This window comes from Castor canadensis, chromosome 12 (assembly GCF_047511655.1).
Source record: "Castor canadensis chromosome 12, mCasCan1.hap1v2, whole genome shotgun sequence".
NCBI lineage: Eukaryota > Metazoa > Chordata > Mammalia > Rodentia > Castoridae > Castor > Castor canadensis.
The window spans coordinates 40,385,976-40,391,916 of record NC_133397.1 but is presented as its reverse complement, the minus strand read 5'-3'; the positions used below and the strand labels follow the sequence as shown (position 1 = coordinate 40,391,916).

Below are 5,941 nucleotides of genomic sequence, written 5' to 3'. Positions count from 1 at the left end.
AACCCTTGCCCTGGAGGGTCCATGGTCAGAAACACAGCACAGCGCACGACAGGTAGTTAGATGTGTGCTACAGTGAGATCCCAGCCCAGGTGCCTCTTCCACCATACCCTCCCCCTCTAGTGCACAGCAGGGGCTGGGCCCAGAAAGGGTACTCATTTGTTGATAATCTGCCTGTGATTATCCTGTGTGACCCTTTGACATTTTAATATTGTGAGATTTATTTGACCCTGCCAGAATTCCTTCCTTAAGACTCTTCTTTTTTGGTGGTACTGTAGGTTGAACTCAGGCTTTGTGCTTGGTAGGCAGGTGCTCTACTGCTTGAGCCATTCCTCCAGTCCCCTTTCTTCTGGTTATTTTGAAGACAAGGTTTCCCTTTTTGCCCAGGGGGGCCTGGACCATGATTCTGCTATTTTATGGTTCCTACTGTAACTGGGATGACAGGTGCATGCCACCCCGACCAGCTTTTTCTACTAAGATGAGGCCTCAAGAACTTTTTGCCCAGGCTGCCCTGGACCCCATTCTCCCCATCTCAACCTCCCAATTAGCTAGGATTACAGATTTGAGCCACCTCTCCCTGGTCCTTAGGACTCTCAATACTTTTGTCATTCACAGGTAAGCCACTAGATGGCAGCAGTGCCTCACAGAATGCTCTTTCCCAGCCCTCCATCCCATCCAGAGGTTAATTTTTTTGTGTCACTTATATTTCACTCCTCCAAAACCCAAGCTCACTTTCTCTCTCCACCCCCCCCCACTCCAGCTCTAGCCCCAGTGTGTTTCCAAGGATTTTATAACTGCATTTGTTCCTGAGAGAGACAGGCTGTGCTGAGTAGAACAGTGGAAGAGTGTGGGTAGGTAGGTAGACTGCCCAAGGTCACATACACGATGATCTGACTTGTCTATATGGAGAACCAATTCCTCCCCAAATTTACTGAGCAACCACTATGTGTCATACCACATGCTCTTTTTCAGGTACAAGGATGCATGCCCATCTACCAAGAATGGGGGGAAGGAAGTAGGCTGTGAACTTTGGGGAAAAGAAAAAGCCTTAGAGTTGGCTGTTCACACCATTGGAAATCCTAAGTCTGTAACAGACAAGACTGCAGTGAGGCTACATCCACATGTATGTGGATAAAGGTGACATGTAGCCTGAAAGCGATAGCTGTGCAAGTACAGAAGGGTGGTCTATACAAAGGAGTCCATCAAACTGCCAGTATAAAACTGTTAAACTAGCAATATTAAAAGTGGTCCCAGGTACTGTGGTACACACCTATAATCCCAGCTACTCAGGAAGTTGAGACAAGAGGATCGAAATTTGAGGCCAGCCTGGTCAAAATAAAAATTTTAGAAGGGGACACCCAAAAAACTAGATAGCATTTGTTGCCCTCAATGCAGAGAAACTAATGCAGATACTTTAAAGCGACAGAAGCCAATAGGAGAAGGGGACCAGGAACTAGAGAAAAGGTTAGTTTAAGAAGAATTAATTTAGAAGGTAACACACATGCACAGGAAAGCAATGTGAGGCAACTCCCTGTATAGCTATCCTTATCTCAACTAGCAAAAACCCTTGGTCCTTCCTATTATTGCTTATATTCTCTCTTCAACAAAATTAGAGATAAGGGCAAAATAGCGAGGTGGTAGGGGGGAAGAGGGAGGGGACTGCGGAGGGTAAGGAAGAGGGGGAAAGGGGGGAGAAATGACCCAAACACTGTATGCATAAATGAATAAAAGAAAAAAAAATTAAAAAGGGGCTCAGGGGATAGCTCAGTTTAGAGCACTTGCCTAGTATGTGGGAGGCCATGGGTTCAACCTCCAGTATTGCAAAAAGACACACACATTTACATATGTGTATTCAAATGTATAATTAATGATGCTAGTAAGGTGTGGAGCTTAAGTCAGCTCCCAAATTTATTGCACATGCTATTCTTAGATGAGTCAGGTTTGGTGAGAGAGAGACTTTGCGATACCCGTGTAGATGGATGAAGATGGCAGGAACACAGAATGTTTCTAAGTGGGGTTGACACATTCTTTACTTCAAGGGAAAGCCAAAGTCTTTCAACCTGACATCTTGTACTTCCTAAGTTCCAGAGCATCAGAACCCAGTCACAAAACCAGTTTTCCCTCTCTTTGCACAGTTTGCTTGTGCTGCCCTTTGCACAGGCAGACTGATTGTCGACTCCTCTTTACATCTCCCTGGGTCAAATGGCTATCTAAAAAGCACCCCTCTCAACCCCACACACGCCCCCCCACCACCACCGGCACCACCACCACCACCGGCACCACTCCAAAAGTACTAAGAGCACGGAAAGACTAAACATGCGCAGAGTACACGACATAGAAGCCATGGGGAGGGATGGTGGTGCTGTGACCTGACCTCTGAGCTGGTGACCAGTTAGGACCTAGATGTGGAGAAGGTATCCATGCCTCATCACCACCCATGCTCCTTTGCTTCCTTTTACCCGTGCAAATGCCTCCCCAGGCCCAACCTGGTGGGAGCTGATCCGAGGGGCAAAAGGATTTTTTCCACCCTTCCACTAGGGTGGCTCTACTAGAGAGCAAGGCCAGGGAGTGTGGGGACAGCCAGAGGAGAAGCATAGGATTAGACAGGGCACAACTTGGATTTGCAAAGCCAGAAATGTTGAGAAAGCCAAACCCTGAGGAGAAAAGGGAGAGCTGCCAGGGCCCTGCACCCTGCATTCTGCAGGAATATGACTCCTTCAGGTTTGATTCCAGCAAGTCCTCCAGAAGCCACTAGCACCAAGATAACCCTCCTGCCACCATTCTCCTAAGTCTGAGAAAGCCGAAACCTCAGCAGAGGTGAGCAAATAAGGTAACTCCACTTTTTAAAACAATACCAGTCCTTTCTCAGCGCAATCTCCAAATCTAACAGGTTTGTGCACTGTATCGCAAGGGGCAGACAGAGAATTCCCTTTTGTGAACACATGTGAGTAGCCCCAGGAGGCGCTTTGTGAATGGAGTCAGGAGTTGCAGACCCAAGGTCCAAATTCCAGGCAGGATTCTTACTCGTTCTGTGCTCTCTGGGCACCTCAGTTATCTCCTCTGCAAATTGGGCATACCCAGGGGCCCACTTCATAGGACCCCTGTGGAAATTATATGTGAATTGATTGGGGCAGAGCCTGAGGTTTTTAATTATGATCAACCAATAAATTGTAAATATGACTACACTTCTGGGCATGTCCTCATTTGACCAAGTCAGCTGGATCTCTGAGGACATAAATAAAGACAAGTAAGACTCAATTTCTGTCCTCAGGGCTATAACAAGGAACTGGAGATAAAGGAAAACATATACCTCCAGCTATGTTCATGGGTTCTGAAATGTACTTTATTGTATATTAACACCTTTGAATTTGACCATACTTTTTCTTGTGGATGGTTAATAAAATAATGGTCTGACTTATAATCAGTGCAACCTTAGCTTCAGTGAAAAAGTGTAATCATGAAAACAGTGTCATCACAGAGACTGTGCTGCTCACCCTGCATGGACATTCAGAACCAGCATTCTGGTACAGGTGACTGGGGGTGCTGTCCTCCCTCCCAGTATATTTGTATCTTCTCCTCCACTGCCTTGGGAGACAACAGTGGGAGTGGCCTAGATGAAGGCTCTGGGTTGGGTGGTACCCAAATTTCAGTGCACATTCTGGTTCACTCTAGTGTGAAGGACCTTAGAGCTCCTCCACCCCAAAGGATCTAATTAGGTAGGTCTGGGGTGCAGCCCTGGGTGATTCAGCCAGCCCAGTGCCTTTCTGGTGCGAGAGGATTCTTTGCTTGGGGTAGGCGAGAGCTATGGACTCAGGAAATGATTTTTACCTGAAACCATAATGCCTGAGTTTGCACTGGATGCTACTCCCCCAGTAGTGCACTAAAGCAGGCTCTGGCTGGTTAGCGCAAACCCAGCCTGGGGGAGCATTTACCACAGCAACTGGTAAATCTTAACCAAAGCCTTCCTCCCTCACTCCCTTCACTCCCTCTTCTTTCCCTCCCTCCCTCCCTCCCTCCCTTTGCTTCCATCATGTACCAGCACACAACTGTGACTTCTCCTTGGTCGGGTGACCTTCAGGATATCACTAAAAGCCACTCTGAGCCTCTTTCTATCTGAAAGGGATAGTTATATTGCTCACCCCATTCTCTTCAAGTGTGAGAATGCATCCAGCCCAGGACTGGCTCTATCAGTTCACTCCTGAAGTTCCCTATGATGATAGCTCCTTGGGAACTTGCCAGGCAGAGAATGAAATGAAATGAGTATGTTTCTTGATGCAATTCAAATTGCAATGTGGATAATTACCATTTGGCTTCAAGGACAATAGTTGCTGGCTTTACATGACCTTCTACACTTTCACCAGCTGTATTTCATATGCATAACCTTACAAGGCAGACACCACTCCCTGTTTTTTTGGATGAGAAAACCAAGACTCATAGGAGTGAATGACTTGCTCAGAGTCACATGACTTTCAAGTGAGGCAGAAACAAAGACTTTTCCTGTACTCTTGCCCCTGACATTCCATCTCAAGACAGTAGAGCCTGTGTGCTGATCCCTGGGTCCCCAAACCAACAAGGTTCCTACCCAAAGCTTAAAGTTTAGTGGGACAACTTAAACACCCACAGGGAATGAGGAGGAGGAGGATAAGCAGTCTTGGAGATGCATCCAGGATGGGTCAGTTGACCCACATGGAGGGCAATGCCAGGTCATCTTAAGAAGGACAGCAAAGAAACCACCCGGATGCCTTTCCTGACTGCACAATGGTCCATCAGTGGTGTGGGGAGAGGTAGCTGTCTCATTCCTCTGGCTCACTTCGGCTCTCAGCTTCCTCCAAGACAAACACCAAATCCTTGGGAGCTGAGACTGCCCACCATGGGCATGAATACAGATGGTGAGCTTGTCTTTGATTTCTCAAAGTACTAACTTTACTGCCCAAGCTGCTTATTGACTTGTGAGCTGATTAAAAGGAAGGAAACCCCCCCCAAAACAAAAACTCTCCCAACTAAAACCACGCATCAGCTCTTTCCAGGGCTTAAATGAGGGTGGAATGCAGCAGCAGCTCGGCTGCCACTGAGGAAAGTGCATTTGAGCCAAACATTCACATGTTTGACCTTCACATTTAGGTTGTTAAAGGATCTAGCCTTGTAACTCCAGACAGGACAATGTCTTCCCTTGCAGAGAAAAGTTGATTCTCTCAACTGTCGGCTTTGTTGAAAAGGGAGAAGCAGCCCCTTTCCGGTGGTGAGAACCTCCTAGCAAGAACATGCCTCTCGCAAAGGATCTTCTTCATCCCTCGCCAGAGGAGAAGAGGAAACACAAGAAGAAGTGCCTGGTGCAAAGCCCCAATTCCTACTTCATGGATGTGAAGTGCCCAGGATGCTATAAAATCACCACCGTTTTTTAGCCATGCACAAACGGTAGTTTTGTGTGTTGGTTGCTCCACTGTCCTCTGCCAGCCCACAGGAGGAAAAGCAAGGCTTACAGAAGGATGTTCCTTCAGAAGGAAGCAGTATTAAAAGCACCCTGAATCAAGATGAGTGGGAAATCAAAACCATCCCAATAAATACATTTTGGATAAAAAAAAAAAAAAGAAAGAAAAGAAAAGAAAAGGGAGAAGCAGCCATTTCCTTCCTTCCCAAAATGTGGTACCATTAGGCTGGGTACTTTTGACTACCATTGGTAATTCCCACCACGCCCCAACTCTTGTACCCATTCACACCCATAGGAGAGAAGCCTGCTCAGGACTCTCTCAGCCTTGAATATTACATGATTCAGGCCTTTATGATTCGTCCACACTTCGAAATAGTAAAATCATTTTGTTCAAAATATTTGTTGAAGCCGGGCATTGGAGGCTTATGTCTGTAATCCTAGCTATTCAGGAGGCAGAGATGAGGAGGATCTTGGTTCAAAGCCAGGCCCAGGCAAATAGTTTGAGACTCTATCTCA

At 46.6% G+C, this 5,941-nt stretch overlaps 1 pseudogene; it reads left to right on the top strand.

The window, feature by feature from the left end:
- The first annotated feature begins 5,241 nt into the window (after positions 1-5,241).
- On the top strand, positions 5,242-5,603 carry LOC109696282 (small ribosomal subunit protein eS27-like; annotated as a pseudogene).
- The last annotated feature ends 338 nt before the right edge of the window (positions 5,604-5,941 follow it).